Source organism: Salmo salar, chromosome ssa10 (assembly GCF_905237065.1).
Source record: "Salmo salar chromosome ssa10, Ssal_v3.1, whole genome shotgun sequence".
NCBI lineage: Eukaryota > Metazoa > Chordata > Actinopteri > Salmoniformes > Salmonidae > Salmo > Salmo salar.
The window spans coordinates 116,252,803-116,270,572 of NC_059451.1; the positions used below are offsets into that span (position 1 = coordinate 116,252,803).

Sequence of the window (17,770 nt, forward strand, 5' to 3'; positions counted from 1 at the left end):
AGTGTAAAGGCCTCTGCAGGGGTATGGTAGCCTGTATCATAGTGTAAAGGCCTCTGCAGGGGTATGGTAGCCTGTATCATAGTGTAAAGGCCTCTGCAGGGGTATGGTAGCCTGTATCATAGTGTAAAGGCCTCTGCAGGGGTATGGTAGCCTGTATCACAGTGTAAAGGCCTCTGCAGGGATATGGTAGCCTGTATGATAGTGTAAAGGCCTCTGCAGGGGTATGGTAGCCTGTATCATAGTGTAAAGGCCTCTGCAGGGGTATGGTAGCCTGTATCATAGTGTAAAGGCCTCTGCAGGGGTATGGTAGCCTGTATGATAGTGTAAAGGCCTCTGCAGGGGTATGGTAGCCTGTATCATAGTGTAAAGGCCTCTGCAGGGGTATGGTAGCCTGTATCATAGTGTAAAGGCCTCTGCAGGGGTATGGTAGCCTGTATCACAGTGTAAAGGCCTCTGCAGGGGTATGGTAGCCTGTATCATCGTGTAAAGGCCTCTGCAGGGGTATGGTAGCCTGTATCATAGTGTAAAGGCCTCTGCAGGGGTATGGTAGCCTGTATCATAGTGTAAAGGCCTCTGCAGGGGTATGGTAGCCTGTATCATAGTGTAAAGGCCTCTGCAGGGGTATGGTAGCCTGTATGATAGTGTAGATACAGATGGTGTGGACACAAATTATGGAATGCAAGGCTTCACGGCTCGATGAGTCACACATGCACTACACACACACACACAAACACTTGACATGCACATGCACGTACGCACGTGCACACACATCATACTGAAGTACACACTACAGAAAAACACACTAAATACATCCGTTCATCTCTTCAAGTTGAGTGCCTTGATAACAGTCCTTAAAGGTCCAGTGCAGTCAAAAACTAGATTTCCCTGTATTTTATATATATTTTCACACTATGAGATTGCAATAATACTGTAAAATTGAGACAATTATGATAATGCCCTTTTAGTGTAAGAGCTGTTTGAACAGTCCTCCTGAAACTGAAAGTTTTGCACTGCTTGGTGACATCACCAGGCGGTAAATTAGTTAATAGACCAATAAGAAAGAGAGTTCCAAACCTCTCTGCCAATAACAGATAGTTTTCAGTTTTCCCCTCCCCACTGATTTAGCTAAATTCTTGCTTGAGAAATTGCTCTTTGCTAAAACGCAATTTTTTTAAAACAATTTTAATTGAAAACAATCACAGTATGGCACTCAATTGTTACCCAGAAATGATTCGATATTGAGATAAAAACAGTTACATTGGACCTTTAAAGATGTGCAAAAATAACTAGCCCCTCTAAGCCCTAGCAACAAACTAATGCATTTGAAGTCATTGGAAACTGGTAGGCACTAGGCAACACAACAATGGCACCAGAAATAGAATCTGAATTCGAGCCGCAAACCAGGTGGAGGGTGGAGGAGAACCCTGAGAGACAGAGGGTGGAGGAGAATCCTGAGAGACAGAGGGTGGAGGAGAACCCTGAGAGACAGAGGGTGGAGGAGAACCCTGAGAGACAGAGGGTGGAGGAGAACCCTGAGAGACAGAGGGTGGAGGAGAACCCGGAGAGACAGAGGGTGGAGGAGAACCCTGAGAGACAGAGGGTGGAGGAGAACCCTGAGAGACAGAGGGTGGAGGAGAACCCTAAGAGACAGAGGGTGGAGGAGAACCCTGAGAGACAGAGGGTGGAGGAGAACCCTAAGAGACAGAGGGTGGAGGAGAACCGTGAGAGACAAGAGGGTTGAGGAGAACCGTGAGAGAGAGAGGGTTGAGGAGAACCCTGAGAGACAGAGGGTGGAGGAGAACCCGGAGAGACAGAGGGTGGAGGAGAACCCGGAGAGACAGAGGGTGGAGGAGAACCGTGAGAGACAGAGGGTGGAGGAGAACCGTGAGAGACAGAGGGTGGAGGAGAACCCTGAGAGACAGAGGGTGGAGGAGAACCCTAAGAGACAGAGGGTGGAGGAGAACCGTGAGAGACAAGAGGGTTGAGGAGAACCGTGAGAGAGAGAGGGTTGAGGAGAACCCTGAGAGACAGAGGGTGGAGGAGAACCCGGAGAGACAGAGGGTGGAGGAGAACCGTGAGAGACAGAGGGTGGAGGAGAACCATGAGAGTCAGAGGGTGGAGGAGAACGCTTAGAGACCGAGGGTGGAGGAGAACCGTGAGAGACAGAAGGTGGAGGAGAACCCGTGGAGACAGAGGGTGGAGGAGAACCCGGGGAGACAGAGGGTGGAGGAGAACCGTCAGAGAGAGGGTGGAGGAGAACCGTGAGAGACAGAAGGTGGAGGAGAACCCGGAGAGACAGAGGGTTGAGGAGAACCCTGAGACACAGAGAATGACAAGCCTGTGGCACATACATATATTGGCAGTAGGGTATATAGATACAGATATTGGCAGTATAGTATATAGATACAGATATTGGCAGTAGGGTATATAGATACAGATATTGGCAGTAGAGTATATAGATACAGATATTGGCAGTATAGTATATAGATACAGATATTGGCAGTAGGGTAAATAGATACAGATATTGGCAGTAGGGTATATAGATACAGATATTGGCAGTAGGGTATATAGATACAGATATTGGCAGTAGGGTATATAGATACAGATATTGGCAGTAGGGTATATAGATACAGATATTGGCAGTATAGTATATAGATACAGATATTGGCAGTAGACTATATAAATACAGATATTGGCAGTAGGGTATATAGATACAGATATTGGCAGTAGGGTATATAGATAAAGATATTGGCAGTAGGGTATATAGATACAGATATTGGCAGTAGAGTATATAGATACAGATATTGGCAGTATAGTATATAGATACAGATATTGGCAGTAGGGTAAATAGATACAGATATTGGCAGTAGGGTATATAGATACAGATATTGGCAGTAGAGTATATAGATACAGATATTGGCAGTAGGGTATATAGATACAGATATTGGCAGTAGGGTATATAGATACAGATATTGGCAGTAGAGTATATAGATACAGATATTGGCAGTAGGGTATATAGTTACAGATATTGGCAGTAGGGTATATAGATACAGATATTGGCAGTAGAGTATATAGATACAGATATTGGCAGTAGGGTATATAGATACAGATATTGGCAGTAGGGTATATAGATACAGATATTGGCAGTAGGGTATATAGATACAGATATTGGCAGTAGGGTATATAGATACAGATATTGGCAGTAGGGTCTATACAGATAAGGCACTGGGAACTGACTGAGGGTCCCTTTTCAACCCCTCTAGGGTTGAACAGAGGCCCAATGGCCCAGTGGGACCAACCCTTCTGAGACAGGAGAGTGAAGAATAACCCACAAACAGAGATAACGACAGGCCTGCAGCACAGACAGATATTGGCAGGGGGAGGGACTATACACATTCAGAGATAAGCCAGAGCACAGAGCACAGAGATGGCAGTAGAGACTGAGGGTCTTTCTCTTGCTCTGAATCGAACAGAGAAGGGGTCTGTGTCTGAGCAAACAGAGAAGAAGAAGAAGACGTCATGTCCCTGTGTGTCTCACAGCTAGACAGCTAGCCGTACCATTAGTGATCGTCTCTCTATTCGAGACTTTGGTAAAATAGCTGGACAATAGCTGGACAATCTAAAGAGATCATTGAGACAAGAGCATCAATCTAAAAGAGACCATTAAGACAAAAGCATCACATGTTTGTCAGCTAGATCGGGGGAAAGGGGAGTTCACTCCACCACCATGGATGTAGCCTTAAGGCTCTTACACATCGCACTGAATGTGGATAAAGCGTTCGTCTGCCGCAAGGTTCAGCATGCTGTGTTTTAGAGACCTCCCTTGAGTAACTGTGTTCATTTTCAATAACAACAAATCTGGAGGTGTCTTTCTTCTATTGCCTTTCATGTGACCAAACAAACATTGCCTAACAATCTACCTCCTCTGATGCCAAATGCCAGGCTTGCCAGCCACTTGGAGTCCCAGAGTACCTTCATTATCAAACCCAAATCTTCAGACTGGCTATCTTAGCTCTCTCTCAGCTAATGCATTGACTCTCTGCCAAAGAGCTTTTAGAAAGTTTGGATTTGGGAAGGAACATCTTGGGACAAATCTCATCTCACAGAAAGTCCTTAGAAAGTACCTTGATCTTAAATGTCAGCCGTCCAGGACCTCAACTTTCCTGCTTTGGAAATCCCTGATTAAGGACTAAGAGTGTTAGTCAGTTAGTTAGGAATCTGTACCAATTCAGTAATATTACACCAACAACATGTCTCTAGTGAGTATCATTACATAAAGTCAACTGTGCTGGGCTGTGTATCTGAAGTAGTCCAACAAAAAAACAGCAACACTCCAACTATATCAGTCTGAAAATACACATACGGTCCATGTTTTGATGACTTTGCCATTGTGTGGTTGGCTGGACCATGTAGCAGGGCCAAGATCTATGGTGTAGCCAATGAGTGTGGTCTCTTCGTAGCCAATGAGTGTGGTCTCTTCTACTCAACAGGTTGACAGACACCATGTCACAGGCATAGATGTGACGTACCAAACACTTCTGCTTCTGCACGTACCAAACACCAAACACTTCTGCTTCTGCACATACCAAACACTTCTGCTTCTGCATGTACCAAACACCAAACACTTCTGCTTCTGCACGTACCAAACACTTCTGCTTCTGCACGTACCAAACACCAATCACCTCTGCTTCTGCACGTACCAAACACCAAACACTTCTGCTTCTGCACGTACCAAACACTTCTGCTTCTGCACGTACCAAACACCAATCACCTCTGCTTCTGCACGTACCAAACACCAATCACTTCTGCTTCTGCACGTACCAAACACCAAACACCTCTGCTTCTGCACGTACCAAACACCAAACACTTCTGCTTCTGCACGTACCAAACACTTCTGCTTCTGCACGTACCAAACACCAATCACCTCTGCTTCTGCACGTACCAAACACCAATCACTTCTGCTTCTGCACGTACCAAACACTTCTGCTTCTGCACGTACCAAACACCAATCACCTCTGCTTCTGCACGTACCAAACACCAAACACTTCTGCTTCTGCACGTACCAAACACTTCTGCTTCTGCACGTACCAAACACCAATCACCTCTGCTTCTGCACGTACCAAACACCAATCACTTCTGCTTCTGCACGTACCAAACACCAATCACTTCTGCTTCTGCACGTACCAAACACCAATCACTTCTGCTTCTGCACGTACCAAACACCAATCACTTCTGCTTCTGCACGTACCAAACACCAAACACCTCTGCTTCTGCACGTACCAAACACCAAACACTTCTGCTTCTGCACGTACCAAACACCAATCACCTCTGCTTCTGCACGTACCAAACACCAATCACCTCTGCTTCTGCACGTACCAAACACCAATCACTTCTGCTTCTGCGTGGGTTTCATCCCTATAATTCATCATGAAAATCAGACCCTTCTGCCAATGAAAGAGAGAGGTGTTTCTGTTGAGTCCTATCTCTGTGAAAACGGATAGGGTGCTGATGCACACAGGATTTGTTTTTTTTCTTCCTTGCCAACTTTTTCATTTATTGAATTCAAAATTAGCCAGCCCTGGCATTTCGGGTTGCTGAGCCTTTCTCAAGGGATGTCCTATCTGACCCTTTCTCTGGGTTCAGTTGAATCACAGTAACACTGACAGAGGACACCTCAAACCCAATGACCGCTCCAATCCCACTGAGGTTGCCAATTTGAAATGCATGATAGGACACACAGCGCTGCCTGGGCCAAGCCAGCCATGTCTTGGAGGGCCAGTGACTGTTAAAGTGTTCCTCATCTAGCCTGGCTGACAGACTGCTCGGGCTGACCCTGTTCCAAAGCACTGAGGGAAGAACTTATGTGAAATATCCAAACTTCATCTCCATCCAGCTCTGCCTGGAAATGTAAAGCCCAAGACGCAGACCTGGGCTGGGTTCAAGGAGTAAGTGATTTATTTCAAACGCTTCGAGAATTTTATTGAGACTGCCTGGAGCGCTGGATGGGCTTGGTTTGTACTTGTGGAACTATTACATTGGTTTCATCGTGCCAAGAACGCTCAATCAAGTAGCTGAATTATCTGAAAGAAAACAAATACTATTTCAACCCAGGTCTGCTATGGTATACAACAGCAGCATGAGCCCGGAGGAGCCTTACTTCGCAGGTCACATGACAGCTGGAGATGCATTAGTAGTCCAGTTTATACAATTCAGCCCATACAGAACAAGCCAATGTATCTGCTACAGGTTCAATATTGACACCCTGCACAGGTCCTTCAGTTGTCAGTCATCTCAGATGTCAGTCTTTCAGTTATCTCAGATGTAACAAATGCTGTACGAACGCTAAGTTAGCTAATAGACAGCTAAGCACTGCCACTGTTGACTGGAGAAAGCTTCACTACAGCTACTGTGTAACAGTGTTGCTATGGGTTGCAGTAATGACTTTGATCTTGGATGCACCTGTACACGTCATGCAGAAAGAAATTCTAGCTGCAATTAACTAAAGCAGGAATTCAGAATTCTAATTATGTTATAGTCCAGAGTGTCCAGTGATAATGTATCGTTCATAGCGCATACAGTACACCTCCAGTAGCTAGAAAACGGAGAAAAGCCAGGCAGGACGCGCCCCTTTGCTGACAACCTGTCTGACATTATAGCGGAATGAGCTGGTTTCCTGACGTTGTGAAATTACAATGAACCCAGCGACCTATATCTCCTGCCGTACGCAATGAATAATAATGAAAAAGCATATTCATCTTGCAGGGATCGGAGTGTTGGAAGTGAGTAGCCGGCTGTTTTTTTTAGCTTAATAAATGATCAGGAAAGGACAAGCCCCTAGAATAACCACCTATAACCACACCTAACGGTATCGATATTATGCCACCGGTAGGCAATTTTATATGTTCAAGGTTTTATGAATGACATAATTAATTAAGCACACAGGTGTTTAATCATCCGTAATGTGGATCAAATACAATCACACTATCCCTCCCCTCAAAGACCATGCAGCCAGCGCTCTGTCTGTCTGTTGAAGAAAAAATGCATGCCTCTAATTTCACCCAGAATAACGTTTTCCATCAACGTGAAAACAGCACCCCTTCAAGATCATCTCTAAAATCTCAGTTTTGCAGTTGGGAAAAATAGAACGAGAATGCATGTTGCACAAACCTGTCAAAATTGTATACGATTCTGCATTGCGGTAGGTTCCATCACTACATTCCCATCTCAATCATTGTAAACAACACTGATTCCCTCGCTTTTGCCCATTGCTGCATAGACCCGGATTTTCTAGAAATAATAAAATAATACATAGAATCAATGAAGCTGTTCATCTTCTTACCTGCAATAGCAGACGATCGGTCCGTCCGATTAACCTTCAAGACTCACACCTGGATCAACAGCACAGCATCGCTGGGCGCTCAGGAGCTTAGAGCCGGGAAGAAACGGTCAGGCAGCCGAGTCTCTGCCGCGTCCTCTTCGATTGGATGGAGGGCTGTGACATTAGGACATGGGGGGGGGCGCTATTTCATTGGGCGACCGGAGAAGCCGTCCAGTCCAAAATGTGTTCGTTTCAGAACAAACGACGTGGCGAACTCATAGCTGAGTGTTGTTTTAGTTATTCTGCGCTGTGATAATCGTATCTCTTAGTTTCAGCAGCATTAGCTGTAGTCTAGTTTAGATGATAGCAACACTTCAATGAGAAAGTGTTATGTAGGCTAATCAAATGATATTTGATGCAATAGCATCTGCTAAACACATACAGGTGTTTAGCAGATGTTATTGCAAGTGTAGCGAAATGCTTGTCCTTCTAGTTCCCGACAGTGCAGCAATATCTAACAAGTACTGTCTAACAGTTTTACAACAAATACCTAATACACACAAATCTAAGTAAAGGAATGGAATAAAAAAACACATATATATATATATATGTATGTGTGTGTGTGTGTGTGTGTGTGTGTGTGTGTGTGTGTGTGTGTGTGTGTGTGTGTGTGTGTGTGTGGATGAGCAATTTAGAGCATAGGCTAAGATGCAATAGATAGTATAGAACAGAATACAGGATACATTATACATATGTGTATCGTTCCACATTTTATTTAAACTGTGAAACTATGCAAGACATACAAATAAACTCATAAACAAAACAACAAACCGTGACGAAGCGTGGAACATACACTTACTCAAAATAATCTCCCACAAAACCTAGTGGGAAAAACAACAACTTAAATATGATCCCCAATTAGAGACAACGATGACCAGCTGCCTCTAATTGGAGATCATCCCCTCCCCCAAAAAACATAGAAATACAGAAACTAGAACCCCAAAACATAGAAATACATAAACTAGACAAAAACCCCAACATAGAAAAAAGAAACTAGAACTAACATAGACATAAATAAACTAGACAAAACCCCCGTCACGCCCTGACCTACTCTACCATAGAAAATAAAAGCTTTCTATGGTCAGGACGTGACAGAGAGACAGAGCGAAGAAGGAGAAGAGAAGGATTGTGTGACCAGGGGAGGGGGGATGTTGTGAAGGTATCTCCCTCCCGTTTCCAAATCCCAATCCACATGGGATGTGTGTTCCGTATGTGAGAGAAACACACACGCACAAACAGTGATTATGAGAGAAACCATGATTGTATTATCTTGTTCCTTTATGTTGATATTTTACCTGGAAGTTAACAGAGGCTTGCTAGCAGGATAGCTATGAGGATTACTTGAAAAATATTATATTCTGAGGCCATATAAACAGTGGATGTGAAAAATGATTTTTTTGAGGAAAATTACCCTTTAACCTACTGCAAACCCTTGCCCCAGGCAACAGAAAATGTTTTGCCCCTCACTCCCCCACCCCATATTATCTTTCAGGAAGCAGAGCGACCTGAGCGCATGCTGTGAGTGAAGGGTAAGATAATTTTTTTAAATAGAGATAACTTGACAATAAAAAATATGTACTTGTGTAGGAAGCTCTAAAGAAGCATATTTGATAGGTTTTAAACATATTTTGTTTAAAAAAAATAAAGGGAACACTTAAACAACACATCCTAGATCTGAATGAAATAAATAATCTTATTAAATACCTTTTTCTTTACATAGTTGAATGTGCTGACAACAAAATCACACAAAAATAATCAATGGAAATCCAATTTATCAACCCATGGAGGTCTGGATTTGGAGTCACACTCAAAATTAAAGTGGAAAACCACACTACAGGCTGATCCAACTTTGATGTAATGTCCTTAAAACAAGTCAAAATGAGGCTCAGTAGTGTGTGTGGCCTCCACGTGCCTGTATGACCTCCCTACAACGCCTGGGCATGCTCCTGATGAGGTGGCGGATGGTCTCCTGAGGGATCTCCTCCCAGACCTGGACTAAAGCATCCGCCAACTCCTGGACAGTCTGTGGTGCAACGTGACGTTGGTGGATGGAGCGAGACATGATGTCCCAGATGTGCTCAATTGGATTCAGGTCTGGGGAACGGGCGGGCCAGTCCATAGCATCAATGCCTTCCTCTTGCAGGAATTGCTGACACACTCCAGCCACATGAGGTATAACATTGTCTTGCATTAGGAGGAACCCAGGGCCAACCGCACCAGCATATGGTCTCACAAGGGGTCTGAGGATCTCATCTCGGTACCTAATGGCAGTCAGGCTACCTCTGGCGAGCACATGGAGGCCCCCCAAAGAAATGCCACCCCACACCATGACTGACCCACCGCCAAATCGGTCATGCTGGAGGATGTTGCAGGCAGCAGAACGTTCTCCACGGCGTCTCCAGACTCTGTCACGTCTATCACGTGCTCAGTGTGAACCTGCTTTCATCTGTGAAGAGCACAGGGCGCCAGTGGCAAATTTGCCAATCTTGGTGTTCTCTGGCAAATGCCAAACGTCCTGCACGGTGTTGGGCTGTAAGCACAACCCCCACCTGTGGACGTCGGGTCCTCATACCACCCTCATGGAGTCTGTTTCTGACCGTTTGAGCAGACACATGCACATTTGTGGCCTGCTGGAGGTCATTTTGCAGGGCTCTGGCAGTGCTCCTCCTGCTCCTCCTTGCACAAAGGCGGAGGTAGCGGTCCTGCTGCTGGGTTGTTGCCCTCCTATGGCCTCCTCCACATCTCCTGATGTACTGGCCTGTCTCCTGGTAGCGCCTCCATGCTCTGGACACTACGCTGACAGACACAGCAAACCTTCTTGACACAGCTCGCATTGATGTGCCATCCTGGATGAGCTGCACTACCTGAGCCACTTGTGTGGGTTGTAGACTCCGTCTCATGCTACCACTAGAGTGAAAGCACCGCCAGCATTCAAAAGTGACCAAAACATCAGCCAGGAAGCATAGGAACTGAGAAGTGGTCTGTGGTCCCCACCTGCAGAACCACTCCTTTATTGGGGGTGTCTTGCTAATTGCCTATAATTTCCACCTGTTGTCTATTCCATTTGCACAACAGCATGTGAAATGTATTGTCAATCAGTGTTGCTTCCTAAGTGGACAGTTTGATTTCACAGAAGTGTGATTAACTTGGAGTTACATTGTGTTGTTTTAAGTTTTCCCTTAATTTTTTTGAGCAGTGTATAAAGGACCAGTCAAAGGTTTGCACACACCTACTCATTCAAGGGTTTTTCTTTATTTTTACTATTTTCTACATTGTAGAATTATAGTGAAGAAATCAAAACTATGAAATAACACATATGGAATCACGTAGTAACCAAAAAAGTGTAAAATCAAAATAGATTTTAGATTCTTCAAAGTAGCCACTCTTTGCCTTGATGACAGCTTTGCACACTCTTGGCATTCTCTCAACCAGCTTCATGAGGAATACTTAACCAACAGTCTTGAAGGAGTTCCCACATATGCTTGTTGGCTGCTTTACCTTCACCCTGCGGTCCAAGTCATCCCAAACCATCTCAATTGGGTTGAGGTCGGGTGATTGTGGAGGCCAGGTCATCTGATGCAGCACTCCATGTAGGATAACTTCCAGTGATTTGGTGATTTTCCAGTATCAATACTGTTTTCCCAGAAGTAGTGAAACAGAATCAATATGGGATGAATTATTAGACTGTCACGTCCTGACCAGTATAGGGGTTATTGGTTATGGTAGTTTGGTCAGGACGTGGCAGAGGGTATTTGTTTTATATGGTTCGGGGGGTTATGTGTATGTAGAGGGGAATTGTATTTATGTGTTCCGGGGTTTTTGGTGTATGTTCTGGTTTTGGGTTTCTAGGTTTTCTAGGTTTTGTATTTCTTTGTTGGCCTGGTGTGGCTCTCAATCAGGAACAGCTGTACATCGTTGTTCCTGATTGGGAGTCATACTTAGGGAGCTTGTTTTCACCTGTCTGTTTGTTGGTAGTTGTTTTTGCACTGCTTTTAGTTAGCCTGCAAAACTGTTCCTGTCGTTCTTTGTTTTCTTGTTTTTTTCCCGTGTTTTCATATAAATCAATTGTGATGAGCACGCAACCCGCTGCGCCTTGGTCTTTACATTACGACACCCGTGACATAGACGTGTAGGCAGAATGAAGTCTGAGCCCATATGAATGTACAAAGCTGGATCAACATAGAGTTAACCATTAGACATGTAAAAACAGAATGTAAGCAGAATCCATGTGGATGTGGCAAGCTAGACCAACGCAGACTTGACTGTTCTGGGCCATATCTGATCTTGTGAAAACTATCGAACATGCACATGGGTTAATCATACATAGACAACATCTGCCTGAACTTGTGAAGACCTTTGGACAGGAACATTAGTTAATCCGTGTTACATACGCCTCTAGAAAGAGGGAACGCAACACCCTGCTACAACTCAACTCCCCGTGGAGTGAAAGAGGTATGGGACTGTAGGTGGAGTGAAAGAGGTATGGGAGTGTAGGTGGAGTGAAAGAGGTATGGGAGTGTAGGTGCGAGTAAGGATGACAAAAGGCAGAGAATTTACCGTTTATTGGGAATTTATTCCGTCACACGGTATTTTTGGGGAAAAGAGTCTGGACAGAACCAAAGCAAAGAAAGTAAATATCAAAGCCCCCTCTCCTACCTTACCTGCCTACCCACTACTTACCTAACTTAGCACCACCAACCAAAATACAGGGGGTCGTCCGCCCAGGTCTTACCTAGTATGTATAGACAGTAAATACTACGAGTTATGTATGCCCGCAGGCCTCTTGCCTAAGCACTCCCTAGGTGCCTTCCCCTTCCCCCCTGGGAACAAATGAAACAGAAAAGTACAACCAAGTTCAATAATCAAAACAGTCCTTTGGACATAAACACACCTCCACAGGACCGCTACAAAATATTTCACAAAAAAAACCTCTGAGAAACAACTAACTCAGGACATTAAGACATGCACCTGCAGCAGGAGTGTTTATGTCTTTTCATTTTTGTGTCATTGCAATGTCACGCCACCAATATAATCTATGCCCTAATATCTGAGCCAATAAGAGAAAGGAAGCTAAGCAAGGCAACAAGATAAGGGTGGCCAAGGCCAAAGGGTATTAATAATTTACATAAAGTGGAGTGTTGTGTCTTTGGCGTCATTACAAGTGAAGACTGTTATTTTATCAAATCAATTCTCTGTAATTATTATTACGTGATTAAACTAATCATGTAAATGTAATTAACTAGGAAGTCGGGGCACCAAGGAAAATCTTCAGATTACAAAGTTATAATTTTCCTAATATAACTCTTCAGATATTTTAATATCTGATCATTAGCCTTCTAATTAATTAATTATTCTTTATTTCACGTTAGTCTCATTCCAAATGTGGGAAATTGTTGGACAATTGCACAAATCCAGCCTTTACTATGAATCATCCATACACCAATTGTCTTAATCATTTATTTACTAACTAACTAAATAATCACAGAAATGCATAAACAAACAGATATATTTTACTAACAAGGATAGGGAAGAGTCCCTAGTGGGCTAAGCCGATATGACGGCTTGGTGGACGAAGGGAAGTGGGTGTGCGGGAAAGACAAAAGGGATCACTACACAGTTGATAATTATATTAATTGAAATGCTAATCCTTTGCACATGAACTCTCACTCATTCGGGAATAATCACAATCAATATATATTTACGCCCGTGTGTCGTCATCATCTCTGTTCGAATCGCCAGTCCGTCTGCTGGAGAGTTCATCCGAGTCTCTTTCTGTTTCCCTGAAGGTCAAAGTGTTTCGTGGTTAGAATGAATACTTCAGAGTACCATTCAGAAATGTTCTCATAGAAAAGATGTTTCAGCGGTTGTCGGTAATCGTATCCCAGGTTTACATAATTTCTAGCTGAGGACTAGTAATTAGTATCCAAGATTTGCTCTTATTCTGTAGGGATCGATAGTCTCAAACTTGAATCATTTCCAGCCGTGTAGCCAATACGCCACGTGGTATGGTTAAGAATTCAATAACTATTCGCAATCGCAGCTCACGCTGTGGGTTTGCTTAGTCTTGGTACTCAAACCTGTGCAACCCCAGCTGACAACGAGGTATGCGCGGTCTGAAGAGGATTTCCTCAGGAGGGGGTTTTATTTGTAACAATAGGAAAGGGCTGTTCCATGATGCCAGATCATGTCTGTTCTCACGGGGGCGGGCCAATGACTTAGTTAAACTTTAATGGGAATACAATTCTCTCACATTACATCATTTCACAAATAGTTTAATCTTTACTAATTCATTTTATACAATAATTAGATGCAAACCTCATAATTGAGAAATGTACACATTCAGAGATATAGTTATGTGTGTTTCCTGTCACCAAATGAAACACACTTATCATACCCATCCCTTAAGTGTCCAAGGACCATTCCCACCTTCTCACAAGTGGACATTTTGTTTCAAATTCCCAATTTGGGGATTTAGGCGGTTCGCCATGTGAAATCGCCACGTGTCTCTCTTTCTGCATGGCCTGGGAGAGAGAGTCTCCGCCAGGAATTTACAACCTGAGATAACAGAACCTGGGTGTAGGAGAGAGTGGGAAGCCATGATCTATACCCGGAAAGGGCCATGGCATGACATGAGTGACTATGTTATGTAAGGGTAAAACTGTTTAAATGGAGAGTGCTGAGACTGGAGAGATCAGTTCTTCCATGGAATTGCTCGGCTTTGTTACTTTTGTAATGAAGTCTATTTGAATTCACAAGTTCCGGTATCTGAGAAATATTTGAAACAATATTCCCACGACATTCATCACTCTCCTTGGTCAAATAGCCCTCACATAGACTGGTGGTGTGTTTTGGGTCATTGTCCTGTTGAAAAACAAATGATAGTCCCACTAAGCTCAAACCAGATGGGATGGCGTATCACTGCAGAATGCTGTGGTAGCCATGCTGGTTAAGTGTGCCTTGAATTCTAAATAAATCACAGACAATGTCACCAGCAAAACACCATCATACCTCCTCCATGCTTCACGATGGGAACCACACATGCAGAGATCATCCGTTCACCTACTCTGCAATTCATCAGACAAAAGGACCGATTTCCACCGGTCTAATGTCCGTTGCTCGTGTTTCTTAGCCCAAGCAAGTCTCTTCTTATTATTTGTGTCCTTCAGTAGTGGTTTCTTTGCAGCAATTTGACCACGAAGGCCTGATTCATGCAGTCTCCTCTGAACAGTTGATGCTGAGATGTGTCTGTTACTTGAACTCTGTGAAGCATTTATTTGGGCTGCAATCTGAGATGTAGTTAACTCTAATGAGCTTATCCCCTGCAGCGGAGGTAACTCTTGGTCTTCCTTTCCTGTGGCGGTCCTCATGAGAGCCAGTTTCATCATAGCACTTGATGGTTTCTGCGACTGTACTTGAAGAAACTTTGACTGCCTTCATGTCCGCATTGACTGACCTTCATGTCTTAAAATAATGATGGACTGTCATTTGTCTTTTCTTATTTGAGCTGTTCTTGCCATAATATGGACTTGGTCTTTTACTAAATAGGTCTATCTTCTGTATACATTTACATTTACATTTAAGTCATTTAGCAGACGCTCTTATCCAGAGCGACTTACAAATTGGTGCATTCACCTTATGATATCCAGTGGAACAACCACTTTACAATAGTGCATCTAAATCTTTTAAGGGGGGGAGGGGGTTAGAAGGATTACTTTATGCTATCCTAGGTATTCCTTAAAGAGGTGGGGTTTCAGGTGTCTCCGGAAGGTGGTGATTGACTCCGCTGTCCTGGCGTCGTGAGGGAGCTTGTTCCACCATTGGGGTGCCAGAGCAGCGAACAGTTTTGACTGGGCTGAGCGGGAACTGTGCTTCCTCAGAGGTAGGGAGGCGAGCAGGCCAGAGGTGGATGAACACAGTGCCCTTGTTTGGGTGTAGGGCATGATCAGAGCCTGAAGGTACGGAGGTGCCGTTCCCCTCACAGCTCCGTAGGCAAGCACCATGGTCTTGTAGCGGATGCGAGCTTCAACTGGAAGCCAGTGGAGAGAGCGGAGGAGCGGGGTGACGTGAGAGAACTTGGGAAGGTTGAACACCAGACGGGCTGCAGCGTTCTGGATGAGTTGTAGGGGTTTAATGGCACAGGCAGGGAGCCCAGCCAACAGCGAGTTGCAGTAATCCAGACGGGAGATGACAAGTGCCTGGATTAGGACCTGCGCCGCTTCCTGTGTGAGGCAGGGTCGTACTCTGAGAATGTTGTAGAGCATGAACCTACAGGATCGGGTCACCGCCTTGATGTTAGTGGAGAACAACAGGGTGTTGTCCAGGGTCACGCCAAGGTTCTTAGCACTCTGGGAGGAGGACACAATGGAGTTGTCAACCGTGATGGCGAGATCATGGAACGGGCAGTCCTTCCCTGGGAGGAAGAGCAGCTCCATCTTGCTGAGGTTCAGCTTGAGGTGGTGATCCGTCATCCACACTGATATGTCTGCCAGACATGCAGAGATGCGATTCGCCACCTGGTTGTCAGAAGGGGGAAAGGAGAAGATTAATTGTGTGTCATCTGCATAGCAATGATATGAGAGACCATGTGAGGATATGACAGAGCCAAGTGACTTGGTGTATAGCGAGAATAGGAGAGGGCCTAGAACAGAGCCCTGGGGGACACCAGTGGTGAGAGCACGTGGTGCGGAGACAGATTCTCGCCACGCCACCTGGTAGGAGCGACCTGTCAGGTAGGACGCAATCCAAGCGTGGGCCGCGCCGGAGATGCCCAACTCAGAGAGGGTGGAGAGGAGGATCTGATGGTTCACAGTATCAAAGGCAGCAGATAGGTCAAGAAGGATGAGAGCAGAGGAGAGAGAGTTAGCTTTAGCAGTGCGGAGAGCCTCCGTGACACAGAGAAGAGCAGTCTCAGTTGAATGACCAGTCTTGAAACCTGACTGATTTGGATCAGGAAGGTCATTCTGAGAGAGATAGCAGGAGAGCTGGCCAAGGACGGCACGTTCAAGAGTTTTGGAGAGAAAAGAAAGAAGGGATACTGGTCTGTAGTTGTTGACACAACTGATTGGCTCAAACGCATTAAGAAGAAAATAAATTCCACAAATTAACTTTGAACAAGGCACACATGTTAATTGATATGCGTTCCAGGTGACTACCTCATGAAGCTGGTTGAGAGAATGCCAAGGGTGTGATAAGCTGTCATTAAGGCAAACGGTGGCTACTTTGAAGAATCTAGAATCAAAAATATATTTAGATTTGTTTGACACTTTTTTGGTTACTACATGATTCCATGTGTTGTTTCATAGTATTGATGTCTTCACTATTATTCTACAATGTAGAAATAGTAAAAATAAAGAAAAACCCTTGAATGAGTAGGTGTGTCCAAACTTTTGACTCGTACTGTAAATACTGCATTCAGAAAGTATTCAGACCCCTTGACTTTTTCCACATTTTGTTACTTTACAGACTTATTCTAAAATAGATTTTTTATTGCCTGCATCAATCAACACACAATACCCCATAATGAGGACCACCACAGGAAAGGAAGACCAAGAGTTACCTCCGCTGCAGGGGATAAGCTCATTCGAGTTAACTACACCTCAGATTGCAGCCCAAATAAATGCTTCACAGAGTTCAAGTAACAGACACATCTCAACATCAACTGTTCAGAGCAGGCTGCGTGAATCAGGCCTTCATGGTCGAATTGCTGCAAAGAAACCACTACTGAAGGACACAAATAATAAGAAGAGACTTGCTTGGGCCAAGAAACACGAGCAACGGACATTAGACCGGTGGAAATCTGTCCTTTTGTCTGATGAATTGCAGAGTAGGTGAACGGATGATCTCTGCATGTGTGGTTCCCATCGTGAAGCATGGAGGAGGTATGATGGTGTTTTGCTGGTGACATTGTCTGTGATTTATTTAGAATTCAAGGTACGCTTAACCAACATGGCTACCACAGCACCCTGGAACCCTGACCTGTTCACCGGACGTGCTACCTGTCCCAGACCTGCTGTTTTCAACTCTCTAGAGACAGCAGGATCGGTAGAGATACTCTCAATGATCGGCTATGAAAAGCCAACTGACATTTACTCTTGAGGTTCTGACTTGTTACACCCTCGACAACTGTGAATATTATTATTTGACCATGCTGGTCATTTATGAACATTTGAACATCTTGGCTGTTATAATCTCCACCCGGCACAGCCAGAAGAGGACTGGCCACCCCTCATAGCCTGGTTCCTCTCTAGGTTTCTTCCTAGGTTTTGGCCTTTCTAGGGAGTTTTTCCTAGCCACCATGCTTCTACACCTGCATTGCTTGCTGTTTGGGGTTTTAGGCTGGGTTTCTGTACAGCACTTTGAGATATCAGCTGATGTAAGAAGGGCTATATAAAT

At 44.4% G+C, this 17,770-nt stretch overlaps 1 protein-coding gene across 2 annotated transcripts in view; it reads right to left on the reverse strand.

The window, feature by feature from the left end:
- LOC106561641 (contactin-1a) overlaps window positions 1–7,580 on the reverse strand; it is a 164,364-nt gene extending 156,784 nt beyond the window's left edge. Inside the window, exon 1 of one of the 2 annotated variants that reach the window (XM_014125783.2) lies at window positions 7,340–7,580. The gene's annotated coding sequence lies outside the window, so the exon portion shown is untranslated. The remainder of the gene's footprint in view (window positions 1–7,339) is intronic. The other variant, XM_014125784.2, reaches the window with a different exon arrangement.
- Between the last annotated feature and the right edge of the window lie 10,190 nt (window positions 7,581–17,770).